The following is a 12611-nucleotide window of genomic DNA, read 5'->3' on the forward strand; positions in this document are numbered from 1 at the left end:
TTATACAGTTCATAGAGATTCAGAGGGCAGAAAATACTAGCCACGCATGACAGGGTGGAGGGCGGGGCCGTGTCGTGATGCTACATACCCGGCCCAGCCCTGCGTCCTGTCACACATGATGCGTGCCATGGCAACACTGTGCAAGATATCAGGAATCCCTTCAGAATTTTTAATCTTTACAGTCTTTACATTATTAAAAAAATGTTTTTAAGCAATTCAGGTAAACATAAGAGTGATATTTCAAAGTCTGTTAAACATACCACACTTCCGCCAGTTGTTAGCACTATGACCGTGACCGACAACAGCCACATCAATGTGATCAGCCCACAAGGCCAAACATATGGCTCAATTTTTATGTAAATCACACGATGAATGCAGAAGATATGAGACACTTCCTGTTTTTGAATTTATGGTATTGCCATGGCAACGCCATTTGATATATAAAAAATCAGTTCACAATTTAGCATCGACAATGTCTTGACATGATGTTGCCCACATTTAGTACCTGTAAGATGAATTCCCTAGGAAGGGTGTTTTAAATTTCCAGAGTTTGCCTTTTTATAAACAATCTAAAATGGCTGACTTCCTGTTGGACAGAACTGTCAATGCATAAGTCTAGCTCGATGCAAAAGCTGTCTAGCTCGATGAGATCTATATCTGTAACAAATTTTTGTGACTGTGGGTGAAAATGGGGTTGCAACAGAGCCCCCCCCATACATGTCAGCCCCCGCCCCGCCCCACCCAACCCACACACAAACAAAACTTTGCCTAGCACCAATGGCTAATGACTCTAATATCTGTGCAAACTTTCATGAGTTTTCACCAAAAGTACCAAAATCTTTGAAAGAAGAAGAATCCTTAGAATAACAATAGAGTCTCTGCACTTTCAGTTCTTGGGCCCTACTTAGCAACACACCAGAGAGAGGACCCATACAACAGAACAACAGTATAACATTCATATTTGGTTCCTTTGAAGGGGCAGTGTTTAACAAAGTGTCTACAGTGTGTGTAGGGTGAGTTTCAGTATATGTCTTTGTGACTAGATACCACAGCAGTAATTACCTGGCTGGCAAACAACCAGAGATCCCTAATGGAATTATTCCTCGGCACCAATTTCTCTTATGTTTTTGTTTCCTTTATATAAAAGTGAATCAAATACACTTAAAGAGAGAAAGAGTATGTTTGTGTGATTATGTGCATACAAATACATTTAATCAGACATCTTTGTTATGTCTTACACTATTAGAAGACTGAGTGTGCTTTTTAAAACTTGACTCGATTTCCTTTTTTGAAAAGGTCTATTTCATGTCAATTAAGCATCCAAGTTGACATTCAGCCCCAACTAAAAGTGCAATTGTAATCTGTACAGATCAGGCCAGCAACATGCAGATGTGAGCTTGTAAATTATTTACTGATGGTTTTAAACAAAGCACTAAAGTAAAGGAATAGTTCACCCAAAAACAATAAATGTCTTATCACGTTCTCACCTTAATGCTGTTTCAAACCAGTATGACTTTATTATGTAGAACACAATCAAAGATATCTTGAATATGTATGTGTAGAATCGCTACAGAAGACTTGTAATATATATGTTCCATCAAGGGGATCTTTTATGTACCTCTTGTTAAAAGGTACTAATGTATTGGGTACATAATCTTACCCTAAGAATCTGTTGTACTTTAAATGTACATTTATATTATGTTCCTCTGGGAACAAACTAAATTATATTTTTGTTCCCTTAAGGGTACAAAAATTGACCAAAACAAGGGCACCACGCTAGTGACGGCTTTGTATGTTAAGTTATACCTTTTTTTTTCTGAATTGTACCACTCGAATCGAATGGATAACTTTTATACTATCTCTATGTGCTTTTTGGAGCTTTAAAGTTTTGATCCCCATTGACTTGCGTTGTATGAAAGAAAAAAAAAACATTTGTGTTCTGCAGAAGTGTGTCATACAGTTTTAGAACAGCATGAGGGTAGATAAATGATAAGATAATTAAATAAAAATAAAATATAAAAACAATATGTAAAGATATATTTATTTGCATTATAACGATATAAATTGAGCAAAACTCTTAATTTGACAAACTTATTTCTTTGGAGCTTGTCAATCAATGCTTGTTTTTATGATTTTTCAACTGTTTTGACTTTTTAGACAAAAAAAATAAAAATAACATATTGCACAAATGGTAGGGTTGAAATGATCTTGCATTCCAGAGCATGCTTATAGTGATCTATCTATGGAACCCCTAAGAGGACAGGGTGGGATTGTTTTTTCGGAAATAGTTTTGCATGCCCTAAGAATTTATTTTGCGTTCCCTCGCAATAGTTTTGCATTCTCGCAATCAATTTACCAGGGTTTTACTATAGTAACCATATTTTAATCTTGATATTCATAGTAAAACCATAGTTATGATACAGTAAAATTTAAAATATGGTAATAAAAATCATATTTTATGGTAATTATTGTTTTAATACAAATACCACAGTATTTGTTGCACAACCATAGTAAACACAATAATTACCATGGTTAATATAGATACATATAATATCATATTTATTACAATATTACTATAGTAAAACCATGGTTTCCACCAAAAAAGTTTTGTTGGTAAGTTATATACCATTTTGCTGCAAATATTTCTTCAGTTACCTCGGCATTCCCCACCTTTCAACACTTTGAAAGATCCTACCGTTTTCCACAATTAGGACTTGACAAAATTGCAGCATTATGGATAATTCTCTTCTTTAAATGCAATTTTAAACCACCAACCAGTGCTTTAAAATACCACCATACAGTATACTTGAGGTAACAAGCACTTAAGAGTCTCTGGCTCAGTCAGTCCTGCACCTGCTCATCTTCAGTAGCTGCACCAGTAGTGCTGCAGTAACAGCTCAGTCCTGGAAGCACAAACACACAGGACTGAAACTAATGGTCATGTGTAATGCTGTAGTATTAATTTGGGCTTAACCTGGCCAGCCTCATGATTTGAGTGTTGGAGGTTGGAGGCAGAATCCCTTTGTTAAGCTTTGACCACACAAGTCACTGCGTCGGCCCTACCGCAACAAGGGAAACGCCAACTTTGGAGTATTAAGAAAACCAATAGCCTTGTTGACATGAACATGGGAGCCTAACCCCCACAGTCTCCTCATATGAGGCATTGATTTTTCTGTCTGAGCGCAGTGCTAAAACCATTCATTCTCTATGGGCAGCAAGACTCGCTGGGCCTGGCCGAATTTTCCACCTCCCACCCTTCTTAACTAAGGGCCAGAGGTTGAGATTTAAGCTCATATACACACATGCGCGTACACGCACACATACACACCTCCAGATATGATTGGTGTTGGGTTTGTTTAACATGGGCGAAAGGTGAGGGATGGGGTAACATCTCAGACTCTTTGAAATAGCTTGACCTCCTTGACCACAGGGTCAAGGGTCCCTCATTCCCACCATAAAGCCCCTGTGGGTTGCACTTTAGCCAAAATCGGTTGTGCTTACTTTGCAAAATGAATTCAATAATTCCTTTAAATGTTTTTTCATCCATCTAAGAGGTTCTTTCTCTCTCTCTGTCCTTCTTAATCTGTCCTTCCTACTCTTTCAGATATAAAGGCCCCAGATACTGTTCAACACAGGTTTGGAGTTCTGCCATTCACAATTTTCTATAACGTTAAAGTGGTGGTTCCCTCAATATAAAAAAATTTGATCATCATATATTCGCATTTATGTTGATCCAAACCTGTATGAATTTTGTCTCCATTCACTTTCATTACATCTTTTTTTCAATACAAAGAAAGCGAATGGTGACTGAGGCTAGCATTCTGCCTAATATCTCTTTTGGTGTTCAACAGAAGAAAGAATGTCATATGGCTTTGGAACAACATAAAAGTCAGTAAATTATGACATAATTACAATTTTGGGTAAACTATCCCATTTCAAATCAGGTTATTCTGATAAAATAATGTGCGCTCATCCTGCTCTACAATTTATCTGCATGGAAAGCACTTTAAGAATTAATGAACTATTTCAACAGACTAAGGAAAGAGATTGCTCTTAAAACACATCAACAAGATCAGAGCAAACTGGTAAAACATGCCCAACACTTGCAGTTTTCTGAAGCGCCGGGCAAGGAAGGCTGTTGAATTCAATTGCATGAATTGTTAACATTCGTCTTCGCTATTCAAGGCCAACCCCTCTTGTTTTAATAACAGAGCTGAAGTAGTTAATATTTCGCAATAAATAATGCATGGATCGGCTGTAACAGCCTCCCTCGGTTTCTCTCACCAGACCAAACAACGCTCGGCATATGGCGGAGCTGAGTTTGCTGGCATTAAAGAGATTTGGAGTGAGCGGTGCACACCAAGGCCTTAGGCCACCCATTTGAATACTAAGCTCCTTTCAATCACATCAAATGCTTCCAATTCATTTATTCAAATAAAAGGCCCATAAACTCACACTTATAAGGCTGGAAAATATTGCTTGTCTCCCCCTTTCTCCTGCACTCATTTCAATTTCTAAGGAGTTTTGCAAACAGTCACATGTTCATTCACTTCAGAGAAGATGAAGAAGAAGGGCGGCATTATCAACACAGATTCAGTGCTTTATATTCTATATTTTGTTGTGAATGCATTTAGTTTGATTGCATGAGGAGCCGCTTACTAGAGCCTAATCTATTCATTTGTCTTATTAGGTTTGGAAATGAGAGGTGAAAACTGGCATGAGGGACTTGAGAGTGAACAGACAGAATGTATATAAACAGCACAATCATTCATTCAAGGCTTGATTAACCAAGCTCACAAAGAAAATTTAAGGAAATGTGTATAATTATTTGGACTGTCATCCACACAATATTGTAATTGACAAGATTTGTATGAGATATGATGCAATAAGAGAATATATTAAATAGAATACACAAATAAATAAATAAAAAATCTGGCTTGATTACCAGGAGAACATTAGGGGGAGGCGTGATATTAGAACAACACAATTATAGCACTTTTCCTCAGGTTACGCTGCTAGCGTTTTTGACGCATTAGCAAGCCTTGTCTAACGAAGAAAAAAAAATGAGGTGCAGCAGATTTTCAAAGCGGCAGTTTTACCCAGCATCATTAAAAATGTATTCAACTTCTCCCTCCACATGACAAGTGTTTGGTCACAGAGAAGATGCATTGTGAACTGAGAAGAAAAAAAGTTTTTCCTTTTCTTTTCTACTGTTTTCTTTTTAGGGCCCAAGCACTGAAATTTCGGTGGCCCTATTAATCTTCTAAGGATTACTATTATTATTATTAGGGCCCCAAGCACTAAAAGTTCAGCGTTCCTATGTAACGGGTTTGGAAGGAGGACACGGAAGGCGAGTAGCTCCTCTCAGGTAAGGATTTGTAATTGTCAACTCTTCTGAGGTTACAGCTTCACATTAACATTCTTATTTATACATATACAGCTTTGCAATTGTTCAGGCCCCAGACGCTCTCTCTCTCGACTGCTGGTGGCGTGGGTCATTTTAACCGCTCTCCCCTTGCTCACTGGAATTAGAGGTGTTAGACATAATTTAGCTCAGGTGTAAGTGCCCTTACCGCTTCTCTCTCTCCGGATGGGCACTTGACCACGCCCCCGCTGCCACACCCTATTATTCTTCTAAGGATTACTATTATTATTATGGTCCAAGAAAATGCGAAGCAATGCATTTATGGGGAAAAATGAAAAACAGAAAGTGTCTTAAATCTTCAAAATGTGCAACGTGTGTTTTCGTTGAAAATTCAGCTGATCGCATTGATGTGACTATTATGGGTCACATCATAGTGCCACCAACTGGCAGCAGGAAGTATGGCACTTTTACCAGACTTTGAAATCTTGTGTTTACATGAATTGCTTTAAAATTCTTTAGAATAATTTAAAGACACTTCTGATGTAAATTTGTAAAGAGATATTTTATATTTTAAATACTTTTTCCATGGCAATGCATTCATTGTTATTATTCCCTTATTCATATATTTGGGTGTTTTTGAGGCACTTGGCATTGTTAAAATTTCATGAAATTTGGCACACACATCAGAATAATCGGCCTTTACAGGGGTGGGGGTTGTGGGGAGGGGTTGGGTGTGCAGGGAGGGCTCTGTAACACCCTCATTTTCACCAACAGTCACCAAACTTGGTAAATATACTGTTCTCATCAAGCCAGAGAACTTTCATAATTACAGTTATAAGCTCTGCCCAACAGGAAGTCGGCCATTTTGGATTTTCTGAAAATTGCAGGCTCTGAACTTAAATATTCCTCCTAGGGGATTCATGTGACTGGCACCAAATGAGTGCATCATCATGCCAACACATTGTAGATGCTAAATTGGTGACATGTTTTTGATATTTTGAATGGTGTCTCAATTGCGAAGCAATAAATGTATACCAAAAAATGGAAAACAGGAAGTACCTTATATATCATCTATGTTCATTGTATGATTTTGATGAAATTTCAGCGATATGTTTGGTAATGGGGGCTGATCACATTGATGTGGCTATTATGGGTCATTGTCATAGTGCCACCAACTGGCAGCAGGTAGTATTGTACTTTTAACAGACTTTGAAAAAGCCCACTTGTGTTTACATTAATTGCTTCAAAATGAAAGTGATCATTTATATCTTAAATACTGTAATTGATTGCTACACATTGATTGCTATTATTCCTTTCTTCCTATATTTGGATGTATTTGAGGCACTGGGCATGCTTAAAATTTCATGAAAGTTTGCAAACATATCAGAGTCTTTGGCATTAGTTCTGGGCAAAAGTGCACTTATGGGCATGTAAGGGGGAGGGTTCTATATATATAGGTCTCATCAAGCCAGAAAACTTTCATAATTATAGTCATTAGGTCCACCCAACAGGAAGTCAGCCATTTTGGATTTTAAGAAATATTGCAGTCTCTGAACTTAAAAATACTCCTCCTAGGTAATTCATGAGACTGTCCTTACATTTAGACAACATTATGCCAAGACACGGAAGATGCTAAATTGAAAACATATATTGAATGGTGTTGCCATGGCGAGGCATTACATTTATGGCGTACAGGAAGTGTCCCATATATTCTGTGTGCAATGTGTGATTTAGATCAAAATTGAGATGTATCTTTACTCTTGGGGGATAATCACATGGATTTGACTAATTTGGGTCACAGTCATAGAGCCACCATCTGGCAGCAGGAAGTGTGGCTTTTACAACAGCCTTTAAAATAGTCCTCTTAATTTTACTCAAATTGCTGTAAAATTGTTTCAAATAATGTGAAATGCAAATGCTTGTGTCCACGTTGCATTGCTTTCCAAAGGCCACCAGGTGGAAATGGACCAGATTTGCTTGGGCCTGTCATCGCTCCTTGCAGCTATATTTTTCATTTTGCTTTGCACATACTGTAACTCCCACCAACTTTCTCTGTCTCTCTCTCTGTGTCTATTTCTCAGTCTTTCTCCATATCCACCTCTTCCTCCCTGTTTCTCTTGCCATCAGCTCTTCAGCTGAAAGATGTACCCATTACAAACTGACAGCTTGACACACAATGACCTGTCAGCACATTCATCGCTCAATGTTTTATTTTAGCAGAGAGCCAAAACTGAGATGAAAATAAGCAAGTTGTTTCAAGGCCCTGGAATTAGTTTTTTTTTTTTATTATCCCTGGCAGTTCAGTCACTGGCCCTCTGATTTACTCTCGATCTGTCAAAACATTGAGTGCACTAGCCTTGTGCTAAAAAAAACCCTATAGATATACTGTATTATCACCACAACTTCAGTGTAATATGCCAGTGTAAATATTTCAGCTATCATAGCATGGATGTGTGCGTGTGCTTAAAGAGCATTTTTAGTTTGTACTTATCTAAGATAAGTGCAATGAGATTCCTGTAAGGAAAGTACAGGAACTTTCATCAGGTGGGTCTCTCTTAGTACGAGGTACATTTTATGTCCCTGTAATTTTTCTATTTTTTTTACTCTAGCCTAATTGAAATACTACAGAATATCAGTCATAGTAATCAGTTGTAATCAGTTCATAGTTTTTTCCAGCATCCACAATATCACTTTCAATCCTTTTATTTTTTGTTTGTAATATCCTCTGACTAATCTCACGTATTGTCATGATGCACTGTTGTTTGCCTTGTGTTTCTCCCTTGTCATCTGTTCCCCCGGACTACACTTCCCATAATTCCCTGCCCTAATAACATCCAGATGTTCCCTATTGTTTTCACCTGTGTTTCATTAACTTATTAGTCTTTGTGTATATAATGCCCTGATTTCTGTTCAGTCCTTGACAGTTGTTATGTTTTTTGACCTGTTTATTTACCTGTTCCCATCATGGTTGTTTCATTTGTTTTCCCATTGTGGATGTTTCTTTTGTTCCTGTGTTTACCCAGTTACATTGTGCTTTGTTTATCTTATTAAATACAGTTTCACCGCACCTAGATCCAGCTCTTATACTTCCTTCCAATACATTACACATATAGCCAGACCTTTGACTTTGGACTTTGACTTGTGCCATCTGAAGCTGATTCTACACTTTGACAAAAAAAAAGCCAGTCCCTTTATAACATCCTCCTACAGGAAGTGACATCATTTTAGGTATTTTATTTTCTATTTGTCAGATTGTCTCACTCTAAAATATAATGTCCTTTTGTTACAAAATATTTTAAGTTCAAAAGATGTGTTTTTCAAAATATGCATCGATATGAAAATTGTGGGCCGATAATTATAACAATGTCAAAAAAAATAAAAAATAATATTTGCCTATACTGATCCGGATTTTTAGCCATTTACCTAATTTTGTCATCAGATCACTGTTTTACTTTGAAATTATGCTTTAAAAATGCTGTGTCCTCATTTCTGCCCAGAAAATAAAGCTTTTTTTATTGATCTAAAATAAATTATTTATATTGAATATAGACTGTATCTGTTGAACACATGACAGGCTAACATTTTATAGAAAACCACAATGAAAGGTAAATAGAAAATGTAAATATAAAAAAATAACTAGTATCAAAGCATGATGATTGATGTGGAAAAACAAATATTTGTACTTCTAAATTAGTTTTTGAACTTCTGTTTTTGGAGTTTAAAATAACAAATCTCACATTTTACATGTTTGTACTGTAGTATAAAGTAGAACATCACAAATTAATTTTATGCATATGTTCCAAGGAAATGTCCACCACATCAAGGAAAAAAAGTTTTAATCAAAGGATCAAATGCCCCTTTAAGTTCCATTGTTGTATAGTGGATCCTGGATAATGTCATACACACTGCTAGAGGGTGCCATTTGATTACACAATGCTGAATGAAGCGCTGATTGCAGTCTATTTTTAAGCTTTCAAGGTTTAGTAATCTCATAAAACCATAGTGTGATTTTAATCTTAATTCAATCAATCATACAGCCTTAATGGATACCATACCATACTTTGGATGGTTTTACCTCATTATGTATAAGTAAGTGTAGCTTTTACAACTGTCACATCTGTAACAAGGTTTTACTCATTAATGTGAGGCCGAGAAGGATTATAAATTAAATATGATATGTTATTAGGAGTGCCAAATACATTCTGTTATTTCTGGATTGTGCATTTTAATTCACAGAGTTTTTACAAAGTGTGATGATAATTAATTATAAATGAACCATCAGTTTTTCATATCTGTGTTTTCATGCTTAAACACGATATGCTGATGGTTTTAATTTGGTCAATAACTGGCTGATTAATATTGGCAGCTGATACATCAATTCATCCCTAATAACAATGCATGTCAAGTTAACACATTCATGAAAGCTTACTATAAATTGCTACATTTTCTTCTTTATTCCCATACCTTAGTAGGCTCCATCCTGTTAATTTATCTTGCCATTATTCATTTTAACTTGGTTATTTATACAGTTTATGTCCCAAAGTTTGACCAGAGCTTATCTCTGAAAGTCTGGTATAAAGTTTTAACACATAAATATTTTATAGAAATACTTCAATTACAACAAGAGAAATATATATATATATTTGTATTTTTTTAAGTTACAGTCTTTAAAAGGTACAACATAACAGATATTACAGACTTTTACAATGTTTATTCAGTAATACCCTTAAATGCTTTTTCATCAGTCGTTTTTCTTTTAATTGTTCTTTTCACTCTCAAGTGCTTATTTACATACTTATTCAAAGGTTAAAACACACACTGATCTGAGCAAGTTCTGAACTTGTGAGCATGTTTTGACCCTGAAGCAAAACTGCACTCACGATTACCCAACAAGGTTTTAACCTGGCATGTTCCAATAGCTGAATTGCACTAGGAGCAAAGGTCATTGCCCTCAAAGCGATGAACATGTGTTAGCAGTGTATTATTTTTGTGATAAGGGCCTTCGTTCCGCTAGTGTGCTCAAACACACATGCACACGCACAAATTGGTATGGGTTCAGGTGGCCTATGCTCCCAAGTCCTTGTGCAGTTTATTGAGTACCATAGTGAGTTGATGCTCTGCTGGTGTTTGGTGATCAGTCAACGCCCACACAGTGTCCACCGAGCATCTGAGTCTCATCCATAGTTGGACACACACCGCCTCCACCCTCAGAGCATGTGTGTATTTTTGTGAATGCGTGTATATTTGTATGTTCACATATGACTTCCAAAACTCTTTTTGAGAACAAAATGTGTGCACACTCCAAATATAGGCCATATCCTATCCTAGTTTATTATGCAACTATAAGTGAACCATTTGTAAGCCTTATCTTTAATCTATGATATACGCCATTGTTTTTTTGTACCATCAAAACAAAGATTATGTTGCGACTGCTGCAAAAGCAATCCTTTTTTTGTCATAATTTTATAGGATTATTCTGTGTTCAACACAAGTTAAAAATTATTTTGACTGGTCCATCCTTTAAAAAAAGCAAAAATCAAGGTTACAATGAGGCACTTAAATTGGATGTAAAAGGGCCAATTTTTGGAGAGTTTAAAAGGCAGAAATGTGAAGTTATTATTTTATTAAAGCACTTACATTAATTTGTCTGTTAAAACTCATGTATTATTTGAGCTGCAAATTTGTTTAAATCATAATTTGTACAGTTGTTTTAGGGTATTTATTTGCATTGAAATTGTATAATTTGGGAAAGAAATCGCTGAATAGCTGAAATCAGCCTCTGAGTCCTGTTGGTGGTTTCTTTTTGTGAAAATAACCATCTGACTCCTCATCATTCAACCTATTACAAGACTACTTGCCAAATAAACAAATAAATGGACATGACACTTTAAATTACGTTGAAATTGTGTAATTGTGTAAAATAATCTCTGAACGGCTGAAATGAACCTCCGGTTTGCATCAGAGTTTTGTTTTGGTGTTTATTTAGCAAATATGGCCGTCTGCCTCATTATCCAGGCTATTACAAGACTACTTATGAAATAAACAAATAAATGGACATGAACTCATTGATCTGAGTTGAAAATATTGTATTGCCTACCTTGAAGCAATCGCACAGTGTTCAAAGAACCGGAGAGATGGCTCTCAAGAACCGAATGAGTGGTCTGATTCGTTGCGCTGCAGTTGTTACAGAGCAATAACAGATGGTGCCAGTGACCAATCAGAATTGAGTATTCCAGGCCTCTGTGTAATAGACTTTTATCACACTAAAATCATGTTAATAGGATTATTGTTTACATCTTGTTGGCTATACTTTTGAAACAGTGAGTATTTTAACATATACGGATTGGCCCCATTAACTTCCATTGTAAGTGCCTCACTGGAACCCAGATTCTTTTTGGGGTTTTTTTTAAGAAAAGGAGGGCAAGTAAATTATTATAATTTTTCTTTAACTTTTTGGTAATCAATATTATGCAACAAATGCTGCAGATTGAGCTTAACTTGTATTGATGCCAGAATATTCCTTTAAATGTAAAATCTGTTGAGATCAATAATATTTTCTTAAGGCTTCTTTTCTCTTTTAAGCCAACAGTTATTGTAATTTACCTCAGCGTTTCAAAGCTAGAGGAAAATGGTACGGCTGGGCATATCTGTGTGTTCTCAAGGATGAATATCCCAAGGCTGGGCCTATCTTAAATGTGCAGTGGCCAGCATGTTTGAACAAATAAATGCAGGCACAGAGCTCAGTTGCAAGTCTCATTTTCCTCCAATCAACATATGCAGCACATTGCCTTGCGCATTCATAAAGGAAAAAAGAACTATTAAAAAAAACAGAAAAGAAAAAAGGAGAAAACTAGGCACTGGCCTGATCCTCAGATAAAAGCGCACTGCGTGCTAATACACGGCCCACAGATGCAGATACACTATGGGGCATTGTATGCTAATGCAGTCTTACAATGCAAATGAAACTAAACTGAATGTATACATGCACACACTCAATAGGGATTATTCTTTGGGTGTTGTGATAATGGGTATTTGAATAATAATCACGGAAGGTTCATATATCACGTTGTTCTATATCACTAGACATCCAAATAGTACGTGTCCCCTATGGTTTTGTTGGCATACATTACCAGTTAGCCTCCGTTTCATTTTGATAAAGGAATATTTTAGGAATGTTTGATCCCAGCATCACCAAGTCCGTCCATATTTACATGCATTCAGTATGTTATGAATACAGGGCACACTG

The sequence above is a fragment of the Xyrauchen texanus genome, chromosome 2, assembly GCF_025860055.1.
Source record: "Xyrauchen texanus isolate HMW12.3.18 chromosome 2, RBS_HiC_50CHRs, whole genome shotgun sequence".
NCBI classification, from domain to species: Eukaryota; Metazoa; Chordata; class Actinopteri; order Cypriniformes; family Catostomidae; genus Xyrauchen; species Xyrauchen texanus.